Consider the following 11,120-nt stretch of genomic DNA (forward strand, 5'->3'; position numbering starts at 1 on the left):
TGTTGACCAGGATGGTCTCGATCTCTTGACCTTGTGATCCACCCGCCTCGGCCTCCCAAAGTGCTGGGATTACAGGCTTGAGCCACCGCGCCCGGCCGAAGGTGCCTCTTTTTTTTTGAGTCAGGGTCTCTCTCCACCCAGGCTGGAGAGCGGTGGTACCATCATAGCTCTCTGCAACCTCTGCTTCCAGAGCTCAAGCAATCCTCCCACCCCAGTCTTTTGAGTAGCTGGGGTACTCACAGTGTGCCAGCAAAAATTAGCCTGGCTAATTTTTTTTTTTTTTTTTAGTAGAGACAAGGTTTTGCTATGTTGCCTGGGCTGACCTCTTTAGCTCTTCTGAAAGCTTGTGTCCCCAGGCCATGCTACTACTGGAAGCTGCTTACTCCACCATCTCATCATTGCTCAGAGTGGGGACCAGAAGTAGAAGGGACCCTGGCTGACAGGCTGCTTGAAAATCCAAAGAATGTTCCCTGCAGTGTGAATATTCTGTCATCCCACATTGGTGAGATCGTCCTACTTCCTCATCTGTGGAACCCAGATAACCTTTGACCTGCGCTTCTCAAATCCACGTATCATATGTAAATTCCAGGATATGATCTCAGGGATCTGAATCACAGGATCCCAGGCAGCTATTTGACGATGGTGGAGCTAGACACCAAATCATGATGCCAAGGACATTCACTAGGCTCTTCCTCTTTGCCAAACATGGCTAGACATAATTTAATCCCCATAACACCCTCTGCGGTCATCATTCTTGTGGCTGTTTCACAAATGAGGAAACAAGGCCGGGCACCGTGGCTCACGCCTATAATCCCAGCACTGTGGGCGGCTGAGACAGGTGGATCAGCTGAGGTCAGGAGATTGAGACCAGCCTGGCCAACATGGTAAAATTCTATCTCTACTAAAAGTATAAAAAAATAGCTGGGTGTGGTGGCACATGCCTGTAGTCCCAGCTACTTGGGAGGCTGAGGCAGTAGAATTGCTTGAACCCAGGAGACAGAGGTTGCAGTGAGCTCAGATCATGCCACGGCACTCAAGCTTGGGCAACAGAGTGAGACCCTGCCACAAAAAAAAAAAAAAAAAGAAAGAAAGAAAGAAAGAAAGAAAGTAAAAGAAATGAGGATACAGGCTGAGGAGGAGACAGGAAGGGCCTTGCCCAAGGTCCGCAGCTGGTCACACTCCATAGCTGGTGTGGCCGCTGATCTGATGCTCACTGTCTGACTCCAGGGGCCAACATGAGGAAGACACTGGTGACTCCGTCACTGCGTGGTGGGCCCAGAAGTAGTGTGAGCCGTGGAAAGTTCATATCACAACAAATGTCGACGGGCAAAGCCCTGTGCCGAGCGCCCCATCATGGAGAAGCAATAGCCTGAGGCGTCTCCCTCCTAGAGCTTCAGTTTCCACAAGGACAGGGGGAAATAAGAAGCAGCCGACAAGAGCCAAAGGGGCGAGGGCGACAGCTGGTGAGGTGGTAGGGAGGGCCAGGTGACTGCACTGTGGGAAAGGGAGTGGTGCGTGCTTTGAAGGAGGATTCAGAGGCAATAATGAGGCAAGACAGATGTGCACCCGAGGCTGAGGAGTGAGCAGCATCGGGAGGAGGCAGCAGGAACGCTGGATGGGGCAGGGGGTGGCTGTTATTTTCCAACCTCGGTGCACAGGCCACCATGACCTCTCCATGCCCAAGGTCTGCTGTAACTTCCATGACTTATTTTTTATTAAATCAGTTCACAGCGATTCCCTTTAAACTTCAGGTCACTGACATCAATAGTACACCAGCATCATTTGCCGTAAATAAGAGGTGATTGCAAAATTAGGGAAAAAACAATGTTCTCCAGCTGCCGCCAGGTGGAAATGCCTCAGGGAAAGCTCTGCTCTTTCTTTTGTATTAAAAGGGAAAACTGGCAAATAGTACAGAGATGTTAAAGGCATACGCATACCCAAGGGAGACTTTGTCCTTTAAGTTTGCAGAGAGAAGACCTGTAAAGGGCAGACTTTGGGGACAGCATCACTTAATACTTTCCAGTATGTTTCTAAAACTTCCCCAGTTTCACCGGAGGCCCTCATCCCACTTCTGGAAGCTTGCTCACTTGGACAGCTGGTCCGCATGCAGGTAGTGGGGACCTCAAATACTAGACAGAGGAGTCTGGGATTTCCTTCGGGGAGAAGGAAACCACTAGAGGTTTCTGTTTGTTTGTTTCTTTGAGAGGGAGCCTTGCTCTGTCTCCAGGCTGGGGTGCAGTGACGCGATCTTGGCTCACTGCAACCTCCACCTCCTGGGTTCAAGCAGTTCTCCTGACTTGGCCTCCCAAGTAGCTGGAATGACAGGCGCCCGCCACCATGCCCAGCTAATTTTTGTATTTTTAGTAGAGAAGAGGTTTCACCATGTTGGCCAGACTGGTTCCAAACTCCTGACCTCAAGTGATCTGCCCACCTCAGCCTCCCAAAGTGCTAGGATTACAGGTGTGAGCCACCGCGCCGGGCCCTCTGGAGGTTTGAAAGCAGTGAAGGTTGTGGGCAGATCTGTATATATATAGATATATATTTGTTTTAGACAGGGTCTCCCTCTGTCACCCAGGCTGGAGTGCAGTGGTACAGTCACAGCTCACTGCAACCTCCACCCTCGGGACTCAAGTGATCCTCTACCTCGGCCTACTTGGATAGCTGAGACCACAGGCACGCACAACTTTTTTTTTATATATATATTTTTAGTAGAGACTGGGTCTTGCCATGCTGTCCAGGCTTGACTCGAACTCCTGAGCTCAAGCAATCCGCCCGGCTTGGCCTCCCAAAGGGCATGGGATTACAGGCGTGAGCCACTGCACCCAGCTAGATCTGTGTCTTCAAAACATCACCCTGGTTACTTTGTGTTAGACAGTGGAAGGGGAGTAACTGTCAGCCAGGAGACCAGTGAAGACACACAGGTACTAGACCAGGTAGTAACATCCACACCAAGATGGTGGAGTGGAGTAGAGAAAAGAACCCATTCCGAGCCCTTCATTCACGCATTCATTCATTCAACAAATATTTAGTGAGTGCCTATGATGTGTTGAACATTTTTTTGAGTCTGAGAGGTGGGCAGGGGTGAGACCAGGGAGACGCTTCCAGGCCATGAGAAAGATCTTGGATTTTATTGGTATAGTGGGAAGCTCTTCGTTTTTGAATAGAGAAGTGATATGAAGCCAGTTACAGTGGCTCCTGCCTGTAATTCCAGCACTTTGGGAAGCTGAGGCGGGCGGATCACGAGTTCAGGAAATCGAGACCATACTGGCCAACATGGTGAAACCCAGTCTCTATTAAAAATACAAAAATTAGGCCGGGCGCGGTGGCTCAAGCCTGTAATCCCAGCACTTTGGGAGGCCGAGGCGGGTGGATCACGAGGTCAAGAAATCGAGACCATCCCGGTCAACATGGTGAAACCCCGTCTCTACTAAAAATACAAAACATTAGCTGGGCATGGTGGTGCGTGCCTGTAGTCCCAGCTACTCAGGAGGCTGAGGCAGGAGAATTGCCTGAACCCAGGAGGCGGAGGTTGCGGTGAGCCGAGATCGCGCCATTGCACTCCAGCCTGGGTAACAAGAGATAAACTCCGACTCAAAAAAAAATAATAATAATAAAAAATAAAAAATAAATAAAAATACAAAAATTAGCTGGGTGTGGTGGCGCGTGCCTGTAATCCCAGCTACTTGGGAGGCTGAGGCAGGAGAATTGCATGAACCCGGGAGGTGGAGGTTGCAGTGAGCTGAGACTGCGCCACTGCACTGCAGTCTGGTGACAGAGCGAGACTCTGTCTGAGAAAAAAAAGTGATATGATCTGCTTGATGTTCTGAAAAGGCCACTCTCTGCTATATAGAGAATGGACTATGTGGAACAACAGTGGAAGCAGAGAAGCCCACAGGTGGCCTGTGCCATGGTCTAGGTGAAAGATAATGGCAGCATGGACTAGGGTTCTGTAGTGGGAAGAATTTTTTTTTTTTTTTTTCTGAAACGAAGTCTCACTCTGTTGCCCAGCCTGGAGTGCAGTGGCACCATCTGAGCTCACTGCAACCTCCACCTCCTGGTTCAAGCAATTCTCCTGCTTCAGCCTCCTGAGTAGCTGGGACTACAGGTGCCTGCCACCACGCCCAGCTAATTTTTGTATTTTTGGTAAAGACAGGGTTTCAATGTGGCCAGGCTGGTCTGGATCTCCTGACTTTGTGATCCGCCCTCTTCGGCCTCCCAAAGTGCTGGGATTACAGGCACGAGCCACTGCACCAGGCTAGTGGGCAGAATTTTTAAGATGCTCCCCCAAGATGCCTGTCCTTGGTGCATACACACCTTCTTTGAGTTATTCAATTAGGCATGAATCTAGGTGTTCCTGTGAAGAGATTTTGCAGATGTAATTAAGGTCCCAAACCAGCTGACTCTTTGATAGGGAGATATTCCTTGGTGGGCCTGGCCTAATCAGGTAAGGCCTTAAAGGGAACTGGGCTCTTTCTATGAAATTACAAATGTGAGAAGGATTCCACATAAGGGAGAGTCTCTGCTGCTGGCTTTGAAGACAAAGGGGGCCACATGGCAAGGAATGCAAGTGGCCTCTAGAAGCTGAGAGACCCCTGGCCAACAACCAGCAAGGAAATGGTGACAGGGTGACAGTCCAACAACCATGAGGAACTGAATGGAGGCAACAGCATGAATGAGCCTGAATCCTTCCCTAAGCCCTCAGGTAGGCACCCAACCCAGTTGTTTAAGAACTGGAGCAGGGAACCCAGTCACGCCACATCCGGACTGCTATTCTATAGACCTGTGAGATCAGAAATGGGCAGCAGTTTTTCTTTCTTTCTTTTTTTGAAATGGAGTTTCACTCTTTTTGCCCAGGCTGGAGTGCAAAGGCATGATCTGGGCTCACTGCAACCTTCCACCTCCCGGGTTCAAGTGATTTTCCTGCCTCAGCCTCCCGAGTAGCTGAGATTACAGGCGTGCACCACCATGCCCAGCTAATTCAGTATTTTTAGTAGAGACGGGGTTTCACCATGTTGGCCAGGCTGGTCTCAAACTCCTGACCTCAGGTGATCCGCCCACCTTGGCCTCCCACAGTGCTGGGATTACAGGCATGAGCCACCACACCCAGCCAACAAATGGGCAGTGTTTTAAGCATCTACATTTGTGGCAATTTGTTATGCAGCAATAGAACATGAATACAGGTGGTGGTGGTGAGAGGCGGTCAGAGTGGAGTGTTTTGAAAGCAGAAGAGCAAAGAACTTGCTAAGGTGCGTGAAGAGAAGAAGTAACCCTGGGGCGGGTGGTGCTGTCCATTGACAGTGGAAGACTAGAGAAGCTACAAATTTGGGTGAGAAAACAAAGAGCTTGGTTTTGGATGTGCTGTTTGAGATGCCAATTAAACATCCAGGGACTCTTTGGATATATGTGTCTAGAGCTTGGGGAAAAGTTGGGGCTGGAGCTAAAAAGTCCAAGTCGTAAGCATAGATGAGAACTTTAAAAGTCAATGGGGCTGGGCACGGTGCTTATTCTGTAATCCCAGAGCTTTGGGAGGTGAAAAAGGGAGAATGGCTTGAGGCCAGGAGTTCAAGACCAGCGTGGGCAACATAGCAAGACCCCCTGCCTCTACAAAAAATTCAAAAAGAAAAAATATAGCCAGGTGTGATGGCACACACTTGTGGTCCCAGCCACTCTGGAGGCAGAGCCAGGAGAATCGTTTGACCCCAAAAGTTCAAGGCTACAGTGAGCCATGATCAAGCCACTGCACTTCAGCCGAGATGACAGAGCGAGACCCTGTGTCTATCAAAGAAAAAAAAAGTCAATAGAAGATTGCTCAGCAATAAAAAGAAGCAAACTACTGAAACAAACAACATGGGGCTAGGCATGGTGGCTCACGCCTGTAATCCCAGCACTTTGGGAGGCTGAGGTGGGAGGATTGCTTGGAGCAATCCTAGGGTGTCTAGGAGTTCAAGACCCACCAGGGCAACATAGTGAGACCCCCATCTCTGCAAATATAAGACAAATTAGCCAGGCATGGTGGTGTGAGCCTGTAGCCCCAGCTACTCTGGAGGCTGGGGCAGGAGGATTGCTTGAGCCCAGGAGTTCGAGGCTTCGGTAATCATAATTGCATCGTTGCACTTCAGCTTGGGAGACAGAGTGAGATCCTGTTTCAAAAAATAAAAACAAAAAAGATCAATATAGTTGGTGAATGAAAGGGATTCCAGCAAATTTGTTGTGGATCTACTAGGCGCTGTGTGTGCTGGCTACTGGCCTTACCCGCTCACCTTGCTGAGATTGCAGGGGAGGTGAAACGGACTAGCCCTGCTATACAGCTGAGAGGAAAGTGGCTCGTGCTGGGTCCGCCCACAGCATAACAGTGTCGAAGTGAGAATATCCACACTGGTGTGTCCTGCACGCTATTCCCTTTGCATAGAATGAGTGGGAGAATGAAGGAATGAGCATCACTGCAGGTGCTAAGGTTTCTCTAGCAGATTCCAGCCGAGTATCTGAGAACATGATATTTTTAGCGAAGTTGGGGCCATAAAACTTGTTCCATTTCCCAACTTGTGCAACGCCCAGCCCCTCCCGCTCTGGCTCTGAGATTGCTCCCCGGCCTTGGGAAGGGCTCCCCAAGCTTATCTCATGGGGGGAGAGTGAAACCGTAAAAGCCTTTATGGCTTTGAGGTCACGTCTGCAAGGGGCAGCGATTGTCGCTATAAACCTGAGCTGGCCCTGCAAGAGAGGGCAATACCCTGGGCCAAGAGGAGTCAGGGAGAGTTCAGCAACGCCAAGGGAACAGCCCGTGCTGAGCCCAGCACTTTGGGGCCTCTGGTCGGGGACCATCCTTCATTTACCTCATTTCATCTTCACATAAAAAACCCTGTGAGGTTTATTTCTTTTTGAGACAGCCTCACTTTGTCACCCAGGTTGGAATGCAGTGGCTCAATCATGGCCCATGGCAACCTCGACCTCCTGGGCTCAAGCAATTCTCCAGACTCAGCCTCCTAAGTAGCTGAGGCTAAGTAGCTAAGTACAGGCACATGCCACCATGTTTGGACAATTTTTAAATTTTTCTGTAGACTTAGAGTCTTGCTATGTTGCCCAGGCTGGTCTCAAACTCCTGGGTTCAACTGATCCCCCACCTCAGCTTGCCAAGTCCTGGGATTGCAGGTGTGAGCCACTGCATCTAGCCTTATTGCAATGTTTTTAAAAATTCTATGACACGCCCTTTTTCACATTATAGTACCTCTGAAATCAGGATGTGCCTTTAAATCAGTGGCATCCCACAATTGCTACGGGTTAGATCAGGTGGTGGCCCTGACCTAATTGGTTCTGATCATTATTTCCAGTGGCCTAACTGGACAACGGCACCCCCTTTGTGTTTCATCAAAAATGACTTAAGGACCATTTGAGGAAGGGACACGAAGTCCTGCTTGTTTCCCAAAACCTTCCATTGACACCTTCTGATAAGATCAAGAAAGCACCTGGGCAAAACCTGCAGAACAGGAGTAAGCAGGTTGGGAGGAAATCCAGGAAACGATAGTGGAGCGTTCTTTCAAGAAATGCCGCATGAGCAAAGTGTTGAATGGAATGGAAGACGATATTGCATGGAAACATATGGACAATGAAGATTCTGAGCAGAAAAGTGACCTCAATGGGCTGGATGCTGACTGTGAAAATTTGAAATTCCTTACCTAATCTATCTTACCCAGATTTTCTTTTTTATGTATACACAAGGGTGATATATAATTTTCTATTTTCTTCAGACAGGGTCTCGCTCTGTCACCCAGGCTGGAGTGTAATAGCATGATCTTGGCTCACTGCAACCTCCACCTCCAGGGTTCAAGCAATTCTCCTGCCTCAGCCTCCCGAGTAGCTGGGACTACAGGTGCGCACCACCACACCTGGCTAATTTTTGTATTTTTAATGAAGATGAGGTTGCACCATGTTAACCAAGCTGGTCTCAAACTCCTGACCTCAAGTGATCTGCCCACCTCAGCCTCCCAAAGTGCTGGGATTACAGACATGAGCCACTGCGCCCGGTATTTTCTTTCTTTCTTATTTTTTGTTAGACAGAATCCCACTCTGTTGCCCAGGCTGGAGTGCAGTGGCCAGATCTCAGCTCACTGCAGACTCCACCTCCCAGGTTCCAGCGATTCTCCTGCCTCAGCCTCCCAAGTAACCTGTATAAAAGGTGCCACCACCATACCCGGCTAAGGCTAATTTTTTGCATTTTCAGTAGAGACAGGGTTTCACTTTGTTGGCCAGGCTGGTCTCAAACTCCTGACCTCCTCCCACCTCAACCTCCCAAAGTGCTGCGATTACAGCTGAAAGCTGCCGTGCTCAGCCAATATATAATTTTAAAAACGATGTTTAAGTCTCAAAGAGCCTTTTAATAAATAGAAAATACTTCAAACTGATAAGGAAGCATTGTCACAATTAATTGGCAGTGCACTTTCTTTCTAGGTGGTACATAAAATGCTAGTGCTGCTTACAGCGGAAGCATCCCCAGTCAGATTCCCCCATTTCACAGATGAGAAAGCTGAGGATACGAAGGCCACAGGGCAAATCAGTGATGATGCCAAGGCTTTCGCTGACAACAGATCCTGTGCTCTTGCTAGCACCTGAGGCTGACTTGGATGCGGATTAGCCCCCTGGCTCTTCCCTCCTCAAAGGTCTTGCCCCTAGCCAGACAACTCCACCATCCCAAGGACCTCTGGGAGGCAGTGAGCCTCCCTATTGTTTAAAACTCAGGCCAGCGTGGTGGCTCATGCCTGTAATCCCAGCATTCTGGGAGGCTGAGGTGGGTGGATCACCTGAGGTCAGGAGTTCAAGACCAGCCTGGCCAACAAGGTAAAACCCCGTCTCTACTAAAAATACAAAAATTACCTGGGCGTTGTGGCAGGTGCCTATATTCCCAGCTACTCTGGAGGCTGAGGCAGGAGAATCACTTGAACATGGTAGGCAGAGGTTGTGGTGAGCTGAGATCATGCCGCTGCACTCCAGCCTGGGAGACAGAGCAAGACCCCCATCTCAAAAAAAAGAAAAAAGGCAAGGCATGGTGGCTCACATCTGCAATCCTAGCACTTTGGGAGGCTGAGGCAGATGGATCACGAGGTCAGGATTTCAAAATACAAAAATTAGCCAGGCATGGTGGTGTGTGCTTGTAATCCCAGCTACTCAGGAGGCTGAGGCAGAGAATTGCTTGAACCAGGGTGGGAGAGGTTGCAGTGAGCTGAGATCACGCCACTGCACTCCATCCTGGGTGACAGAGCAAGACCCTGTCTCAGGAAAAAAAAAAAAAAAAAATCAAGCTGAGGAGGGTTAGCAGGAAGCCTTCTGCCTAATGCACCAGCCGCCTATACTTCCCACGGCTCACCTTAGCAACCCCAGTCTGGCCAAGTCCACCCCAACCCGTGCTGCCACACGCCCTTCATGCTCTTCCTAGGACATTTAATCACCTGGCCTTGGGCCAGGCAGACTAGACTCTCCTCTCATTTTACAGACAAGGAAACTGAGATCCAGTGAGGCTGCCAGACTCTTGCACAGGGGGATGGTCTGGAACCCAGGGCTCAAAATTCAGTGTTCTTTCCAACTTCACAGATTTCTTAGATCCAGAAGAAGCAGGCTGGCACGGGATAGCAAGGGACTCAGAGTGAGTCAAAAGAAAGGACTTCCACATCAGAGAGATGGGTAAGCCTGAACATGTGATCATGGGAGGATGCCAGAAGTCCTTACCTGAGTTTTGTCAGGACTAACAGGTTCCGGGACAGCTGCATTTAAGAGGCCCGTGGCAGCAAAACTATACCAGGCATCTCTACCATCTGCATCAGATCCGACCTCTCCCTGCTTAAAACCCTCCAATGGCTTCCCCATTATTCTTGGAACAACTTCAAACTCTTCACCAGGACCTGAAGGTCCTACAGACCCTGGTTTCTGATCATGCCCCTGAGATCACCTCCCCAGGGCCACTCCATTCCAGCCCCCTTGGGCTCCTTCCTGTTCCTCAACACACTGAAGCTGTTCCCATTTCACAGCCTTTACCCTGATGTTCCCTTTATCTGTAACATTCTGTCCTCAGCTCTTCCCATGGCCACTTCCCTACTTAAACGTGGCCTCTTGGAGAGGCGTTCCCTGATCATTTAGCTAAGTACATGAGGCTTTGCAGGATATATGGTCCCTGCTGCAACTCCTGAAGTCTGCTCTTACAGCATAAAACAGCCATAAGCAATATGTAAGTGAATGGGTGTGACTGAGTTCCAATAAAACTTTATTTACAAAAGTAGGCTGTAGGCCAGATGTGGCCCATGGGTGAAATTTGCTTACTCCAGCTCTAACTCATTGTTTTGTTATTGTCTACCTCTATCCTTCCCTCCCTAGACTGTTAACTCCGTAAGAGCAGAGATTGAGTTTTATTCAATGCTGCTGTGGTAGCCAGCCTCCAAGATATCCCCCAGTGATCTCCATTTCCTGGTGTTTCCACCATTATGTACTCCCCTCCCAAACTGAATAGCATTGTCCTGCATAATCACTAGGAGTTGTGAAAAAGAGGGAGTGTGACTTTTGAGGCTAGATGATAAAAGGCATTGTGGATTCCATCTTGCCATCTTGAATCCCTTGCTCTGGGGAAGTCAGCGGCCATGTTGTAAGGACACTCAAGCAATCCTATGGCAAGGTCCACATGGGAGGAACTGATGCCCCCTGCCAACTGCCAGCCACGTGAATGAGCCAAATTGAAAGTGGATTCTCCAGCCCTAATCAAGCTTTCAGGGGATCATGGTCCCAGCTGGTATATTGACTACAACCTCATGAGACATCTAAGCCAGAACCATCCAGCTAAGCCATTTCTGAAGTCCTACCACACAGAAACTATGATAAAATACATGTATGTTGTTTTAAAATCAAGGCAATGAGTTATGCAGCCATAGATGACCCATATAGTTGCCTAGCATAGTGTCTGGTCACAGAATAAACAAGCTCAATTAATATTGGTTAATAAATAAGTTAGGTGCTTAATAAACATAGAAGCAAGGCCGGGCGCGGTGGCTCAAGCCTGTAATCCCAGCACTTTGGGAGGCCGAGGCGGGTGGATCACGAGGTCAAGAGATCGAGACCATCCTGGTCAACATGGTGAAACCCCGTCT

Source organism: Cebus imitator, unplaced genomic scaffold (genome assembly GCF_001604975.1).
Source record: "Cebus imitator isolate Cc_AM_T3 unplaced genomic scaffold, Cebus_imitator-1.0 Scaffold132, whole genome shotgun sequence".
In the NCBI taxonomy this organism is placed as follows: domain Eukaryota; kingdom Metazoa; phylum Chordata; class Mammalia; order Primates; family Cebidae; genus Cebus; species Cebus imitator.